The sequence below is a fragment of the Apteryx rowi genome, unplaced genomic scaffold, assembly GCF_003343035.1.
Source record: "Apteryx rowi isolate R43461 unplaced genomic scaffold, aptRow1 scaffold_186, whole genome shotgun sequence".
Taxonomy (NCBI): domain Eukaryota; kingdom Metazoa; phylum Chordata; class Aves; order Apterygiformes; family Apterygidae; genus Apteryx; species Apteryx rowi.
Genome location: NW_020448152.1, coordinates 457,639 through 476,414, shown reverse-complemented (window position 1 = coordinate 476,414; position 18,776 = coordinate 457,639).

The window sequence follows — 18,776 nt, the reverse complement described above, 5'->3', positions numbered from 1 at the left end:
TTGGAAAGGAGTGTCTAGTATTCTGCTGATTTAGTTCCCTGAATTGACTCACTGCTGAGTCAAGAGAATGGCAAAGTTTGCCCACAGAGAACAACAAAAGTGTACAGCTGGTACAGGAGAGAGGTGGGACCTTTCTCCTTAGTAACAATTAGTCGATGAGTTGGCTTAGCTAAAACATACAGATTTAGCCTTTTGTATCTGTCCATAGACTGCTGACCCTTTCTCCTTACTATCTTGTTTGACTTCCTGTTAAGCTCAGAAAGCAAGCTGGAGATATATTATGGGTTAAAGATGCATTGTCACTGTTTTCTTCTGCTCGTTATAGCTCTTCTGTACCTTCTCTAACTTACTTTGAAGGCTTGCCTTAAGCTTAGAGCTGTACATATAACATTGCCTGACTCTACTTGCAAGACAAGGTAGATAATAGCAACAATTCTTTGCAATTCCAGTAAGGGTTCAGATTAGCACAGAAGGTGCAGGCTTTACAGCCCTCGCAGAAGAGTGGTGCAGACGCACTCAGTTTGCACTGAGTCAGCTTGGGCTCAGGTGAAATTACTGTGTCAGCCCTGCCAGACACAACTTTCCTCTACTTGAAACCACTTTCATGGACCAGCACTGTGCACATTCCTCAGAATAAATGAAGGGCTGCTTTGTACCGATGCAAGTGGTGACCTAGCCTGACTTTCAGTTTGTGTAGTGCTGCTAATGAGGGCTAATAAGCATCATAAAACAGTCTAATGACCTTATCAGAGACTATTCCTACTTTATTTTGGTCAACGCTCAGGCTGAATGATGGTCACAGTGAGCAGCTCTTCAGTGGCTGGCTTTGTTCATATCATTCATTGTGTGGCCTCGTGTCTTGCACAACATCTGGAGATAGGGTTTATGGAAAAAATTCTTGAGCTTATACCTTGGAGTATTATATGACGCACAAGATCTGACCTACAGTTGTACGGGTGTATGGCTTACCTAACTTAGGAAACCCTAACATTTTGTTAACATGCTTATATATTCCAAAATTTGAAAAGGAGTCCCCCAGCCACTCAAATTCTGTTAAGTAGAACTGTGCTATTTTCAGTTACCCTGTCCCTGAGGACAGAACCTTTAATCCATTGCAAAAAAAAATCTGCTTCTGGAGCTAACAAAATAGCTGTGAGTGGTGGTTTCCTGTGTTGGCCAGCACCCAGAATGAGCCGAGACACGCGTTTTGTTGCTGGTTTTGTAGCTACTGTTGACAGCAAAAGAATATTAACTCAGGGACTCTACACTTTATAAAAGCTCCTACTGTGTACTGATAACTAGACTTTTTTGAGCTATTTAAGTGTCTCTCTCCCTGACACTTCCCTTTGGTCCTCATACCAGATTTTTCCACTTTCTTTGACTCCATAGCTGTTTTCCTGTTTGAACTCCAAAACTATAAGCAACATTAGCATAAGTCAAAGCAAAGTAATTAAACTCACTGTGGTAGTTAATGTTGGTGAAGAGTCCTATGAAGTTGCACTATCTGCAAGTCTCATCAAATTCTGGTTCTTTTCAAATACCATTATAACTAAATAGAATTTGCTGCATGCCCTGAACGTCAGCACATACTGTCTGTTTTGGACAAAAAATAGGTAATAAAAAATTGAGTTTTCTTTCTTGGATTAGTTGTTTTTTTTCCTTTTCTTTTTCTTTTTTGTTAATATATTTGTTATCTTAGATACAGAACATTTTGTTCTTTTTCCTGTGACTCATTGTTCAGTGAATACAGTAGTGGACTACAAAATAACCAAAAGAAAAACATTTAAACAACTAACGATGCACTTGATGTGTATACTTGACTCTTTCACACTGTTATTTACTAAAAAAAAAAAAAAAAAAGACCAGTATTATGGCTTTCCAGGCTGTCTATTTTAGCAAAATATTAAATGACAAGAAAACAGCAGATACATTTTTTGTGAAGTAAATAAAGTTAATTCCTATTGATTTCAGTAGCTGCTGACGTGTCCTAGAGCTCTTATTTGGAACATTAGTAACTGCTGTTGTCTCCTCTATGTACATTTCAGTCACATGAAAAAAACAAAAAACCCTCATCCTACTAGATGTAGGGAATTGTTTTTTAACATCAAAATTACATTTCATACAAACATTGTATGTCTTTTTTTTCAGAACAGCTGAGTTTTGATATTGAGGGAAATGGTATATGCTTATCAGACCTTATTTATTAATCTGTTTGTGCTCCTCATCTTCAAAATCATGGTCACAATTGTTATTACTTAAATATAGAATTAAAAGAATAATGAGAATTGTTTTTTCTCAGTTACTGTGAAATTTCTTAAGAATATCAAATAGAAGATTTGGAGTTAAAAATTATGGATTTACTATTTGTAATACAATATTTATTTTCCAGGGACTTGTTTTCCTGCATGCAGTGGTGTTTCCAAGGTGATGAGAATCAAGAGAGCTACTGATACTGTAAAACTTGTGGAATAACACAAGAAAAAATCTCCAAAGACATTGTTAATACTATATTTTAACTAAAGCATTACAATGACACAAGTTTTTATGATTTCTACCTGTAGATTGGACTTTAACTTCTCCTGTTAGTTTCTTTTATTACAGCTTGAAGGTGACAGTGTTAATATTTAAAAGCATTTTTTATGTCTTCCAAAAAAGTGTATCATGGGAAGATTTTAGGAATACATAAAATTATTTTCCTTTTTGGTAAGATTTGTATTTTGCTTAGGCATGGAAATATCTGATACATATTCCTAGCCAGCATGACCTTGTATAATTAATCTTTCCAGCTTCAGTAAGTTTAATCTATAATATTGGACTCTTGCAGGGTGTCTTGTATTCTATTTGTAGACTCTACTGAAGATTTTGGGAGATCCTGGGAAATATAAATCTGTATTATAATCAATTTGGACCAGCAGCTTGCCTGCCTGCCCTCACAAGGTACACTCTGGCAGTAATATAGATATACTTCTAAAATAATGTAGGTGGCTGTTTACAAGTCTGCAAGCAACCCTCACTCCTTGAAACTGTTTTGAGGGAATGGAGTCAGTGACAGGTGCCCTAGAAATAACTAAGCAGAAAAAGAGAGAGAGTTTGTTGCTATGGAAGCCATTCTGCTGCTTGGTGCACACTGTATCATCCAATTTAGAAGAGCTTTGGAGCCAATCAAATAGGGTTTTTTGTTTGTTTTCTCCTTCCTCCTTTGGATGAAGTTTGCCTTTGGGGGCAAATCCTGTGAATTGGAGCACAGCCTAAGCTGAGACCTCCAGAAGCAATATTGAAGTAATCCAGGCTTTGGTGTAGCTGCTCAGTTTTGCTTTGCAGTCACTTTCTGACTTTCCAAGCCTGGGCTAGTATTTGCATGTGCATTGTATATTCTGAGCAGCAAATTGCATTTTGTAGCAGCTGAGTTTCTAGTTCTGATATAGATTTAAGGAGAGAAGTCTTGTACTTCTTAGGGGAGTATGTAGTTTGTGTGTGTCAGTATCCCAGGTATAAATGAATGGTTCCTTCCTCCTATCCTCTGTCTAGTCTTTTTAGACTGTAACTGCTGCTGTGCTAAAACTTCCCCCCCCCCCTTTTTTATGTGTTTGTATGCATCTAGCATGATGGGACTCCATTCTCAAAGCTACTAGAATACAAATAGCAACACCTGAGTCAAAGAACCATTGCCCCTCCTTAGCCAGGTCTTCTTCCCCCTGCCCTAAGGCTAGTGTGCGATGGAAAAGAAGAATCCTTGCTTTTAGAAAAGATGTGCTCTTGCATGTCCTACTTTTTTTCTGATGCAGTAAAACTGCTAGGCTCCACTCTACTGGGGGCTGGGGAATAGAAAAAATTGATTGCTGCATTGGAGCTAAGGGAGAGAAAACAACATTACTGGGTTGTTAAGCAGTTATGCTTTTTATATATTTTTGAGTTGTGTAATCTTTACTGTGTTTTTTTTTTTGTTTTTTCCCTTGTGCCAGTTCAGAGGTGAATGTGATAAATTTACATGACAGGGCTTACCTTTTTGTGTTGCTGAGTACCTGCTGCTTTTCCTGAGCAGAGAATATTCAGAACCTCCCAGCAGAGGCTAACACCAAGTTCTAAAGAAACTGGTGTACATGGCAATCTTTGAAAGAGCTGTAGCAGTTTCATTTTAAAAATTTGGAAGGATATTTACAGTATCTAAGTAATTACCTGTGCCATATATGAGATATTGTTGTGATATATGCTGAGCAGACCTTATAATTAGTTCCCTAGGGAAATGAATGAAAATATAATTCCATTCTGCCCTTTCCAATAAAATGTGGCCTTGCTAATTAATCAATTTTAAGAATACCAGGTACAGTCACATAAAATTCACCATTAATGCTAGGACAAAGGTTGACAACTTTTGCTAAGAATACAAATGAAGGGGAGAACAGCAATGATTAATCATGCTCCTACTTGGAAGCGATTTTTATTTAAACCCCTCCTCCCTATTATATATGACTGCAAGCTTGCTAATGGCTTAAAACTTCTTGCTACATGCTGTTAAGTAGTTTGGCAGATTACAAATGTTACTTTAAATGAGCACTTAACATTGAGTTAGTGACTCTTTAATGTAGCTAGCAAAGTACTAATTCTTCCAGTGTAAGGTGATGTTGTGCCAGACTGTGGCATGTAAAATACGAAATGTATTTTTCTGTTGATTCAGAGTAGATGTCCAAAGGCAGAGTATGGCATAGTGTTCTGTGTTTAACATTATTCCTGACAAATTCAGCTGCAAGGGGAGAACATTTGTATCTTACTTCTTAAAAATGTGTGAAATACCATCTCAACATCCTCTTGCTCATGCTTAGACCACCTGAATGAATTGTCTGTGTGGCAATATAAGTAGAGGGGAAGGAAAGGATTGTATCTGCAATTTTTGTTTTTCACTGAGCCAAAACAGATTTAATACTTCTAAGTAGTAATAACCTTGGGCACCAGATACTAAGGTTATAACTCATTAATAAGCATCCGCTATAATTCAAGAATGGTGGTTTTGATGTCTAACTGAAGTACTAGTGGCAAAGCAAATATGCTGGTCAGTGCCATCTGTATTCCTCACACCTTTATCTGTGGCAGACTCTTGTTTAGTATACAGTATTGTGCTCTGAAGCAAAGCATTCTCCCTACAGTGGCATCTTTCTTTGGTGCTATATGTATGTGAAATCAATTCTTATTCTTTGAGATGAATGGAAAAACAAAAGTCCTGAGAAACCTGTGCTAATGAACATAACATAAAATAAGGTGCTTATTACATATTTTTCTCCACAGTGTGTTTTGCTTAAAGACTGTACTGAAGAGCTCATGCTGGGCATTATGCTTAATCTGTCTTCATCCTATTTTGGATAGTTCTGATGTAAAGCCTCAGTGAAGCACTGTTTAAGTAATGAAGCACTAATTTAAGATCTAAGCCAAAGTTTGACTCTCAGCTGTGATAATGTACAAAAGTTTTACTACAGATTGTTAGAGACATTGAACAGATGATGCCTCATGTTAGCTGAGGAGCTCCTTCTCTTGAGTCAGCAGCAAGTCAAATTCTGCTCTGAAGTCAGTCATATCTGGCCAGAATGCTACTTCTTGGTGGAGTGAAAAGTTCCAGTGTTTTGGAGTAATGCTAGAGATAGCATGCTTTCCGTTCTGTTTGAGGACGCTGTCTTTTTGATATTTGTTAACTTCTGGTTCAGGTGGCAATGAGAAAAGTGCATGGACAGGTTAGGATGCTGGTATCCATTTTTGCAGGCAAGATCTTTCTTTCATTTGAGACTCCTTTCTGAGGTACATAGTTCTTTGATCTGTAGTTTGGGATTTAGACATCAAGTATAAGCTATAACAAGAGCTGAGGAATACTAATGTGGACAAGTATCAAGAGAAACATGAATTTTGTTTTTAATATCCTTTTCCACAAGGACCCAGGTGCAGGGAATTCCTGATATATTCTTCCAGTGAGTGCACTAGCAGTTGAGCATTGGAGACACAGAAGGAGGAGGGAAAAGAGGATACCAAACTGATGTCCTGACTTAGTCACCAGAATGCCTTGCTACAACCCTAGCTAGCTAAAGCAAACAAAGACAAAAATGATTGTAATGTTATACACAAAGAAAGAGAAAAATGGGTGCTATACAACCTCTGTATAGGCTTGCTCCATTATGAATGTGTCTCCTAGATGCACAGTGTCAGATCGGAAAGAACAGCCAAAAAATTCAGGGTAACAAATTGTCTGATTGAAATCAGGATTTCTCCTGATCTCAAGAGCCTCAATGCATGTGGTTTCATGTCTCTCTCTGCCTCATATCTATCACTCTGATATTCTTAGTGCTGTTAAAGCATTTCAAAATTTGTGGCTGTCCAGAAGCTCAGGCTAGACAAGAACTAGGTATGTAGATGCAATAATATTCAACACTTAGGCTCTATGACTGGGTGCTGCCAACTTAAGGTGAATTCCATAATACATCTGCCTTCAGTTAGTAGGTGTTAGGTCCTAAGTGCAGCCTTGTCCCCTGTCCTAGAGGGTTTGGCTGTCTGTATTCAAAGCCAGCTTTGATGCAGTGCAGCTCTGTAATGTTGGATCAGACTGCTGTGAAAAGAACTGCGTGAGCAAGAGCTGTAAGAAGCCATGTCGGAGGCCTCCACTTCTCTTGGGAGCTGCTTTTAAGCTCAGGCCTTTGGTCTTGCCTGAGCTGCATTGCAGCTGTTCCTGTGTCTGGCCACGAACCTTGTTGATCCTGATCTTGACTCACTGACTTAGTGGCTTGATCCCCGACCTGCCCCATCAATATGGACTTGTCTGGCAGTCACTAGATTGTGGCTGACTCTTGTTGCTATCTCTGACCTGCTCTGCTCTTCTTGCTCAGGTATGGTGAAGTTGTGCCCCTTGTTAGCGAGGACACTGCCCTTGCCTAACTTCTTGTCATGCTCAGCTCCTGGCTATCAGCCCAGTCCTGCTCCCTGACACTAATGCCTGACAGTTTTGTGATGTAGATTAATAAATATTTATTTCATTTTTATTTGTGGCCTTAGAGATGATTTGGAGATGCACTGCTTTTCATTTTCCAGGAATGAGTATTATAATATTTGTTTCATATCCCTAAGCTTTTGGAACACATTTGTGTGTATAATCTTCCCTGGCAACCATCAATAAGCACTGCATGGCCTACTTTTTTTTTTTTTCCCCCTTGTTTGTTATATAAAAATGGTTTGCTTTTGAAGATATAGAGAAACTATATCTCTTATGATTTTTGAAAACAAAATGACAGCTGTTCAGAGAAGCTTGGAGAGGTAGAAGATTTACAGAAATTACTGTGGAGTTAGATTGGAGTCATTAGGAATGTTGTGCAGTATGGCCTTGCAGCACATGCAAGCTCTCTTTAAAACACATACATATGCATATTTCACATCAGTCTTCCATGTTTTTGTTGCATGTTTAATGCATATTTCAAATATCAGCTTTCAGTTTAACTATTTCTGTTTCCTATTGGGCCCAAAGACTCTTACTCTATTTCTGAATAGTACCAGTACAGTGGATTCCTAATGTGAGTGGCTGTAAGTAGTAAATGAGGACAAAGAGGAGTAAGGACTCAGATTCCAATATCTGTGAAAAGCCACTGGATGTTGATAGCCCAGTGCTGCAAAGATTTGAAAGTTCATTCATATTCACTATCAGCAATTCTTTTCTGATTATAGGACTCTCTGTTGCAACTGAATATGCTGAAGAAATGTTTTTTAATATAGGATGGAATCACTATAGCTACCAAAGATTAAAAGAAAATCTCAAATTAGAATTGGTTGTCATTTTATTCTTTCCAGTAAAATGTGTGTGCATTTTTCCTATGCAAATTTAATTTGGTAGTGCTCATCAGTTAAATGAAGAAGAAAATTTCTGACAATAAAGTGAGAATTTTCTGTTGCATGCCAGCATTTGACATGAAAAGGAGAAAATATATTTTTGATTTTTAAGCTGTAAATTAAGTGTGTGTGTGCATGCACACCTTTTTAAATGCACAAGAATTCAATGCAAAGAGCTGTTTCTGAGAAGAAGAGAAGCTGAGACAAAGCTTGACTTGAGCAGACTTGCTGAACTAAACTTAACTCGACAGAGGGAGCAGATGCTGTGCAACAAAAGGATATGAAAAAGGGGACCAACAAGGCTGAGGAGCGACAGTGTGAGACATTTCATTTGAACAAAGTCTTAGACACACATGTCCTGACTCTGAAGGTTGAATGCCTTTTGAGGTGGAAGGGATTTACAGATTCTGACGTGCCATCCTGAAGCAAAAATAATGCAAATTTCTTTTGATAACACAGTGTCTGCCTCATCTGAGTTTTTTTCCACTTCATAAAAAAGCTTTAATCTCCTATGCAGTGTGGCATGGTTCCAGTTACTTACTCAGGAGCACAGGCACTGTCTGCCTCTGTAAAATCCCTTTCACATGAAGCAGTACTTGGGTAGTGATTGCTGTTCAGTAGTCCCTCTCTAGCATTTCCTCTTGTCTCAAATGTATGTTGACAACAAGGAAACAGAAAGGGAGAGAAGGAAAAGGTTAGAAAGAAAAAGGAAAAAGCCCTGTCTAATTATACAAAAAAAAGTTCTTTTAGAAAGGAATTTAGTTCAAGGTGAAAGGACAGTGAAAGTTTCATCTTTTCATGAAACCTCATTTAAAGGGTTGTAACCTACTTATGTCTGTGATCCAATAGATAGGCCACAAGACAAGCGATACCTAGTAGAAACAATTGATTTGGTGATTTAGACTTGAACTTTTTTTTCTTAATGGAGCATCTTCGTTAAAATAGAGCTCATACATCTCAGGTCTTTTGTTCACTCATGTCTGCTGGCTTACTGGCTCACATAGATGTTTGATTGTTTTTTTTACTCCTCTTGGCACGCACAAGGCATACAGCTGCAGAAGAGCTAACCAGATTGTTTTAAGTGCCTGTGCCAGGATCTTCCCTCCTGTGTATCACTGCGGAATGGTGCACTAATTCAGTGGCACCTGTGAACCACATGGGATGTACTAGAGCTGTACAGGTGTCTGTGAGGAGCATCGTTGAGTAAGCTATCATTTTGTGTGTCTTCTGAAGAAGGTGAATTTGCAGAGGTGTCTTGTTGGGCCGTAGACCTTTGCTGTTGGTGTTGGCGGGTGCAAGAGAAAAGCTGACTTGGTTATTAAATCCAATATGAGTTTGCAAGGCTGGCAATATTAAAGAAAAGGCAAAAAAGCATCCAAATTTGAGATCACTGATGCAGAGAGGGTTTGAATCTGAGGTATTTTGTATATAGAATCTGGTTTCAGACAAACTATTGGTGTGAGGCTTGTATAGGATCTGGTTCAATGTTGCTGCTTAAACATGGGTCAAATAACTGAAGATTTGCTGGGCTGCTTAAAAGACAAGTTGCTCTCCTGACCACCCCTTAAAGTCCAATGTGCGGTAAATTCTGTGAGATATAAAGAATACAAGCTTTGCATAATTTGTTGATGTATTAAAGGATGGTTCATTGTCTGAATTTTTGACAGAGATTCTTCATCCTTATATTAAATTTAGTTTGTCTTATCTAGCAGCCGATGAGTTTGTATGATGTGGTAGCTGTCTTACCCTGGAGTAAATGTGATATTTGGAATTCCTGGCTTCCTGCCTTTTTGCATACTGAGTTTTGCGTACTTGCATGCATGCTTGCTGCCAGGAGCCAAGTCAGTACTTTAGGGTCACTCCAGATTATCTGGAATGCTAGAATTAGTATTAATGCCTCCGTGTACTTCCCAGTCTACTTCAGCAACTTTCTCTTGATTTTTGTAGTTTTTTGTTTTTGCCATGTAACACTGTTTCCAAAAGCTTCTAATTAGGGTGGATCTCTTTTTAAGCATAATTAGAACAATTGAAAAATAAATGTGTACTGCAAGAGATTTTTTTAATAAGCATGTCTTAAGTAATTCATAGACTATTTTGGTCTTTTGTGCAACCACATGATATAATCAGGGCTTATGTTTGCTGTGCTATATTTGCATATCCAGAGAAAAATCGTTACATATGCTGTATAAAATTTAAAACCTTCTTAGCATGGAAAGGTGGCTTGCATGGTATTTTTATTTTCTAAATAGAAATGAAGATACATCAGCAAAGTATTTTTCACTACGATTTTTTTAAACTGAGAATATATATGGTGCTGGTAACATTAACACTGTGAAGTGATGTATTCTATACTAGCAATCTTTTTTCTTCCCTTCCATTAAGCCAAACTGAATTTCTTTTTCAAAGTCTCTACATTTCTCTACACATTCTTTCATGCCAAGTTTCAGCCCTTGAAAAACTTTTATTTAGTAATAAATCCACTGGAAAAGAGGTTTACAGGAAAAGTGCTGACACAACCTTAACCATCATGGCGCAATTAGTTTAGCTGCAGGTTTGTTGTAATCCCAAAACAATAACAGAGAAAATTGTCTTGTCAAACAAATTCCATCTGTCCTTTGTATCATACAGTCCCTGGATTATAACTCTTTACATATGATTATGTCCTCTTCAATCAGGCTTTCTAATATCAAAATTGCATCCAACTTCTTAAGTAGTTTAGTAAAGAAATACTGGGTAGAGAGGGAGTTAAGCAAAGACAAAGCAGAGAATAAATACATCTTAAAGGAGATTTTGACATTAGCTTATATACTAGACTTGGTGGGTAGAGTTTGTTTCCTTGTTTATTTCTCTTGTTTTATTTCTTTCTGCTCTGAGAAAACAGTTTTGTATGTAACACAGAATTGTGGTGACCAGACTATCTAAGTCCTTTTATAGCCCTTCTTACAACAACATGAACTATTAAGTGGCAACAATAGCTCTTCTGTTGTTTTGACTGGATACTAAAAACAGATGTAAAAATGCTTTCAATCCTAGTTTAATTGTTTAAGCTGTTCATCACCACTGTGACAGCCAAATGGGATATTAATATCTTTTCACTAGAAGAAGGGGAGGTAGAAATAATCCAAAAACTACTAGGTGCATATCTGATTCCTCAAGTATTATTACTACTTATTCTCAAGTATTATTGTCTACTGTATGTTGATATGCCGAGAGTCATATTTTTAAAAGAGAGAGGCAATATTTATGTGATAGAGCAACACATTGAGATTGAATGTAATTGAAAGGGATACTTCTTACAATGTTTTTGTAGTGGCAGCAGAAAACTCTGTGGTAATGAAAAGGAAGAAAACGTTGAGAAAAACAGAACTCTGTTCTGAGAACAGAAGTGGAAATAGCAGTTCCTGGCTTTTCTCTCTCAAATTCCTTGGGCAAACCACTTCCTGAGATGCAAAATCTAGAAAACTACCTTCTCTACTTGGAAGAGAAGATGTAAAGAAATGAATTGATACTTTGAGTACTTAATTTAAGGTCTTATAAAGATGCCAGGCATTACTTAAAAGCTATGAACTGTAAACAAGCTAAAAAGAGTGATGAGGGAAAAATGAATATTGAGAGGTGTGTGTCATGCCCAGCGATGAAATCTTCCCATTTCTGTTAGCTGAGGTAGAGCACATATAGCTGTGGCAATCACAGCTTCGCAATTGTGGGTCTCTTTCTTCCTATTTAGCCCAGGACTGTGTCTGTGACAGGGCTGTCACCTGGAAGATTAAAATTTTAGTTGCAGCAAGGCCCTTAGCAAGAGGACTACTGTGGTCCTCATGTAAGGCTAGTGTCCTGGAGCACTTGCCCAGCATGTTCAGTGCAGGGAGTGTTTTCTGTCCACCCCTCCAGGTTCTGGACTTCTGTGCCATTGCCAGCTGGTGGGACCTGGAACCAGACATGTGCTTTGCGTCTCCTGTGTAGAATGTGGCTTTTTACTCTTGTCTGCTTAGCTATAGGTCTCTGTGCCACCCTAAGCATAAGAACTTAAGCAAAATGATATGTGTAAGTATATGAATTTTCACAATGATGTCAATGGAATCACTTTTTGTAGTAATTTACTCATCTGAGTAAAATCTTTCTTGGGTTTTGAGGCCTTCCTTTTTACCCAAGGTATAATCTAGCAGTCATTGAGGCTATAGTTCATTGATGCATGCTGAAATCTCATATAAAGGCCTAAAAATAGGATGTAATTTAGTCCTGACCCAGGTCTGAACATGTTCTTACACTGCAATGTGAACGTATCTTTACACAGAGCACATAGTGCTAAGTCTTTCTTTTCTCATGTCTTTTCAAAATTCAGGTGGCATGCTTTAAGAGTTTATTCTGTATTTAGAGTCAAAGCTTGCTGTACAGGATTGATTACCTGATCACCTGGCCTTAATTCCTGATGATACATAGTGTTTATACTGCACATTATTCTTCATGGAATGTGCCCTGTTTTTTCACACTACTGTGTTGTCTCAGTCTTGCTCTCTCCCATTTCTATTTAAGCTGGAAAAAAATCAAAAAGAATGTAGTCACTGAACAACTTTAATACCTCAAAGGAATGAAGGGTCCCTTTGGTTCCTTTATTGCGTGCTAATATTCGTAATATTCTGAGACCAAACTTTGCCCCTTTCTTATGAGAGGACAGATATCTGATTCCTTAAATACCAGATGAGGCAGTAATACCTAGAGCTGTTGTGCAAAAAGCATTTTATATGTTGAAGGAATCGGGATGGAGACTTCACTGAATGTGTCTGTGTGTGGCGGGGCAGGGAGAGCCCTAGTTAAAGCTCTCCCCAGTGAATTTTTCTTTGAGTGTGTGGCAGGAATAAAAAAGCAGTTTCCACAGCTGAAACTGTGCTTGTTGAAAATGAGCAATGCTTATACAGAGGAGAGAATCCAAATTTAAATAATAAATTTTCCTTGATATGAATGTCTGTCTTGTGAGGTTCCTTCAACTATATTTTCTATGATTTGCTGTCTGTCTTGCAGGATGAATCTTAGCTTGTATGACTGGAAAAACTGAATCATAAGTCAATGTTCTGGAGAGAATGAAAAAGAGAACCCAAGCTGCTGTAGGGGAATATGCAAGAATATACATGTCTTACAAACACCCCAAGCATGATATTGCCCCCTCCCTCAACATGTCATTCTATTTTATTTAGATTGGTTTAAAAGCACGGACAATTCTGACTGTATCCTCTTAATATCTATCCGCATGTATTGAAAGAGAGAATCAACTTGCTGTATTTTTTCTCCTGGAATTAGAGAGTGCCTACATGATTTTTGCAAAAGTTAGCAGTGACACAGCTACGTTAAGCCCTGGTTTTAACAGCTGTCATGAGTAAACATAACATGAGTTCTCAAGGCTTGCATAAGGACCAGAAGTGTTCATGGAAATGAATCCTGTGCCGAGACCATTATGTAATAACTTTCTTCAGACTTAAAACTAATGGAAAGATGAATTAGCTGTTTCTTCAGGATGCTGAGAGGAAGTTGAAGGTAGCAAATTGAACAGCAGCAGCTGGGAAGAAGAAAATAACATTTTTAATCTTTTTATTGCAACTAAGAAAGTTTTACTGTGAAGCTGGAAAGGTGTCAATGGCTTATCCAGCGCAAAATGTAGGGGTCAGTATGGGTGCATATTGTAGATTAGAGGAATGTTTGTGCAGTCGGTGTAGGGGCATTAGTAACTGCAGAAGAGCTAGTAGCAGTAATTGCCTTACTGGATTTTCATTTTCTTCCTCTCAAGATCTTAACTCCTGAATCAGTATAGTAATGACAGAAAGTAACACCATCTCCCATGCAAAAACATTGTTCTTACTGCAGTATGTCACTGCTACCAGGCCCACTGTAAGACAGCTTCCCCTGGACTAATCTGTAGCCTACAAAGCAGCAGCACATAAATTGTTCAAAAGCATCATCTGTATTGGCTGCCTCCCCTTAGTGGAGGGGCGTAATTCATCAATCATTTTCTAGGAGCCTTTCTCAGGCTTGGCCTCCCTATCATCACTTATTTATATTGCTGGTAAATTGTTTACAGGCAAGCTGAGTATACTTGAATTCTGAAAGGCAAGAAGCTAAGCCAAACCTGATACTGTTGCAGGTAGCTTTTCTGTAACAGAGGAATGAAGAACTTCATTATGTAGCTGAGTGGTGAATGATTGTTGAGGGCTTTGGATACGAGTCATTTGAGATCGATTGTTTTGCTGAATAGAGCAGCAGGGTTGAACTCAATGTTTAGGTATGATAGTTTAAAAAAACAGACTAAGGTATTTGGACAGGCAATTATCTTTAGCTTCAGTGGTAGTTTAGTGGCTAAATTCCCTGGTGGACTTTAGGAACCTCAGTGCTTCCGTATAATCATTTAAAAAATACCCTTACCGAAAGGAGAAGGTGAATGGCTCACATTTAAGAGCTCTTCAGATTTAAAACTGCTGTTATTTCTCAGTTCTGTTTGTCTGGAATAGTGTGGGAAAGTCTCTAAATGCATTATATTTTTTTCAAAGTTAAGCACAGACAACAGACATCAGTGTCCGGAAAATACCATCAAAGAATCACTGAAAAATCTCACAGAGCTCTATATGTCTATAAGAAACATCAAAATAGCCATGTTTGCTTTATATAAGCGCCGCAGGAAGGCCAGAAGCTGAGAAGTGTCTGAAAGAGTCTGTGAGAATACTTAGAGGAAGAAACTTGCAGTAGAACAGGCATGATAAAAATTTTGGCCACAGGAATTACCACTCATGGAGGCATTAAAACTCTTGTAGAAAATTCTGTCAGCAACTTCTTTATCTTCCATGGTGTGCTTGGTCAGCCCTTCCTGTTTTTGCTTCTAGTATAGCCCAGGGTTTTTAACTGATACCACTTGACATATCCAGTGAAATGAACTGGGCACTTTAAAAGTCATGCACCTGCTATGTGCGACAGATCCTAAAGCTTGAAATGCTGTATTACTTAAAATGCTGGCAACAAGGTTGCCAAATATTACACCTGGACTTTTCTGCAGTTTCACTGATACTTAGTGCATGTTGGTTTGGTCTGCAGAGCAGTTCTAGTGTGCTTGGACTGGATTATTTTTAAAGAAAAGAAATCAAATTCTGTTCCAGGTGCACAGCAACTCTGCTTTGACATTTAATGGAGGCTTAAAAGTCCCCACCAATGACAAGCTGTTTGAACAACTGTGAACCATATTTGTGGTGGGGCCATTTGGTCCAGGGGATGAGACTAAATTGAGTTTGAAGCAAAAACTGTGAACATCATATAATGTAGAAATATGGGCCTCTTCACCAGCTGCTTTAATCTCCTGATCGAATCCTAATCGGATCAGATTATTTGCTAAAGTATACACAGCTGCAGTGAAGTAATTTTTCCCAAAGCAATGGAAGAACTCTGAGCTCAATTGTTTATTTGCAGAAGACAAATTGTGATTATTTCTTGAACAAGATCTCAGACTACAATGCTCAAGAACAAAACACTATCATTCTAAGAATTTTTAAAAGATGTCTTTTTGTTAATTGTTTTTTTGATCCTCTTACCTTTCTCATGTACCTTGATGTGTTTGTTTTATTGCTGAAATGTTATAATTTAAAGCTAGTAACTTTAAAAACTTGACTTTACTAGTAAATGGTATAAATTTTTACCAGAATTTTGACAAAACTTTCTCATAAGAATCTAAGAGCTCCAGTAAGAGAAGACCACCCATTGAACTTCACCACTTTGTCCATTATTAAACAGTGTGCCTACATTAGGGCAATGAATGGCCTAGAAAATTGAAAATAAGAGCAAGTGGAATGAGTTCCCACGTAATAATACTGATTTTATACTACCTATGGTTCATAAGAGAACATGAACGTGGACATTGATCCTAGAGCAGCTTGTCTTGCTGTAATTTGACTAGGAGTTCTTTGGCTTCAGGCTTTCCCATGTGTTTGACTTGACCCCTTGATACATATATGGGACCCCCTCAGCCTGCTGCCTTGTATTGTTTTGCTGTGGATTTCACTCTTGGGACATTTCAATAGAAAGTTATCATCACATTGCACAAAATATTTTATGCACTTACTGTGCATCTGTCAGTACAGTAAGTAACAATGTCAACAAAAATTTATTAAACTTTTAGGATGGCTGAAGAAGATGTAACCTTGAAAAATGAACTGAATTCTTCCTGAGGGCTATAGGAATAGGGGTATAGGTGGTGTATGAAAATCTTCCAAGTCTTTTGGAAGATGGTAAGACTTACAGCACTTAAAATGTTGCTGTAGTGTTCTTTGCCTGATAATTTATTTTAAGATTCTTTGCATCTCTTACGCTTCCTTTCAGATGTTTCATTAATATTTGTCTGCCTTTAGATTGTGAACTGTAATGCCTGGTGGCCTGCTTTCTATCTGAGTAATTCCACCTCTCTCATTAGCAATGAATAAATGAACCTTCAAGTCTGATCATACATCCCGAAGTAGTTTTCCTAGGAAAGGATTCCCTGAATAAGTTTAGAGTTTAATTAGTTCCTTTCAAGCAGTTTTTCTGCTTGCATTTTGCATCAAAATGACTGTACATGAGTGAAAGCCAGTGTGCCTGTTTGGGATTAGATATAATGTTTTGTCTTAATCCTATATCATCATAATGTTGCAAAACAATTTTTGTTATACATAATATGTACATATATATATATATATTACCAAATGCTCCTAACTTTCAAAAACTTGCACCAAGGAGTCTGAGATTTGTGGCTGTTTTGAACTATTATTTTGATGCCATAATTATGGGCCAAATCCTTAGCTGATATGAAGTAAGTCCATTCTGTTACTCCACGGGAGCTGCACCGGTTTATATCAGCTGAAGATTCAGCTGATAACTCTAGGAGTTCTGTGGTTTTGCAGTAATAGTGCTACTAGTAAAAATTCAGCTCACTTCTAAAAAGCTTGTAATAAAACTTTGTTCTTTCTGTGATGGTGGAGCTATGCAAATCTTTAAGGAACAAACTAACCAGCCAAAGAACTATGTCGATTGACATTGATTTATGTAGATTCATGGTCAAGTTTTGCTTGACCAGTGATCTCTTGTTCTCAAAGGAAAATTCCTTCACTAACTTTTCCTGCTTTTGGGAAAAAGAGTAATAAATTTACTCTCTGGGTGAAGAAGGAAGTTCCAGACAGATATGGTCCTTCACATTCCTATGAAGAAATGGGTAAGTTTATATAGTCAGAGGAAAATGTGGGACCTCTCAGGTTTATTCAAAAAGGAATGAATCTGTGAACTTTTCTGTTGTGATGCCACAGAAACGTCAGGCCTGTAAAGTATCAGAGCTATCAGAATTTTGCACAGATATATCTAAAATATAGTGGAACTTTCCCTCTTTTTTTTTTCTTGGAGCAGTATAATTTCCCCAGGGAACAGTGTACTTAAAGATGAGATGGAGAAGGGTGTGAAAGTGTTCACCTAGAAAGCTTTTCCTCTTCAGGTAAATCAGTCTCTTTCACTTGTTTTTCCTATGAGAAGCTGTTTCTGCCTCGATACTGGCTCACCTGCCCTACAACAGTAGCTTATTTGAAAGTGTCATGTAGGAGCATGCGCATGTATGTGTGTGTGGAATAACCCGGGTGAAAATGAATATTTAGATGGCTGACAGATCACCTATTTTCTGAAACCATTGCTACCTCATCAGTATGTGCTAAGTGGCCCAAGGTGAGCTTGCCTTCAGAATGTGTGTTGTTTGCTTGTTTTTGTTTTTTTATGACTCTTCTGGTTTTGTATTCAATAATGCTGCCTTCCTTTTAGGCACTGGGAAAAGACTATGACTGTGTCTACAAGCAAAACGCTTTTTAAGTAATTGAGCTAGATAAGTGGCATCAGGCATGACACATTTGCATCCCAGCCTCATATCTTAATATATTAAATCTGTCCAGAAGAAGGGGACATTTTTGAGCTGACAGTTCACTTTCACTTCATTTCACTATTCGCAAACTTACAAATTGCAAAATTACCTCTCTGCCTGATGATCTCTTTGAAGAAAAGAGATCAAATAACTACAAACTGTTTTAAAACAGTAATCCTAAACTCAGCATTGCAGAACATGTATTCAGTTAGGGAGAAATCATACTATTTGCAAGCATCTGTACTCATTAGCTGTTCCAGTGCTTGACTATGGTAGAAACAAGAAGGGAAGTGTTATTTGCAAACTTTTTAGCTTTCTGCCTCTGAGGAATACAATGGCAGCTGTGATTTGTCTGCTTAGCTCCCCCCCCCCCCAAAACTAAATCAAATTCAGAAAATGCATAGGACTTAGATTTTTAGCTTTCTTTTTTCATATCCACGTGGTATTATGTGGAGAGAGGATTTCTGGTTTGGAGTTACGGCTCAGGCTTCCGAGTGGGACAGACCCAAGTATTGGACTCATGTTTTGAGACTTTTATGTAGGGATGCAGTATATGTTGGAATTTGAGATGACGCTAAATTGTCGTGCAAACATAACCTGTGATTCTGTTTTTCATCAGCAGTGTGTTTTCTCAGAAGTTTTAAGTGCATGATTAGACTCCTTGGCTCAATTGTTTGAGGATGCCTTACCTGCTTTTATGTGTAAGTATTTAGAGACCAGATCTTACTTGGAGTCCATTGGAAACATGCTTTTGTTGGAATGGAAATGTAGTCAGCAATCACTTTAAAATTCTATAGTTTACTGCTTAGATCCCTGTTGAAAGGGTATAATTTGAATTCTTACTATGAAAAGTTATATGCCCACATTTTTTGCAGCTTAAATTGATGCAGATTATTTCAGCTGCTGTTTTATTTAGGTTTAATATCTGTTGGTGCAAAAAGGAATGTGGGGTCTAGAGCAAAAAAGTAAAAACTGCCAGTGTGTTTCCCCACCATGATAATTTATCACCCCCAATAGTGTGTGT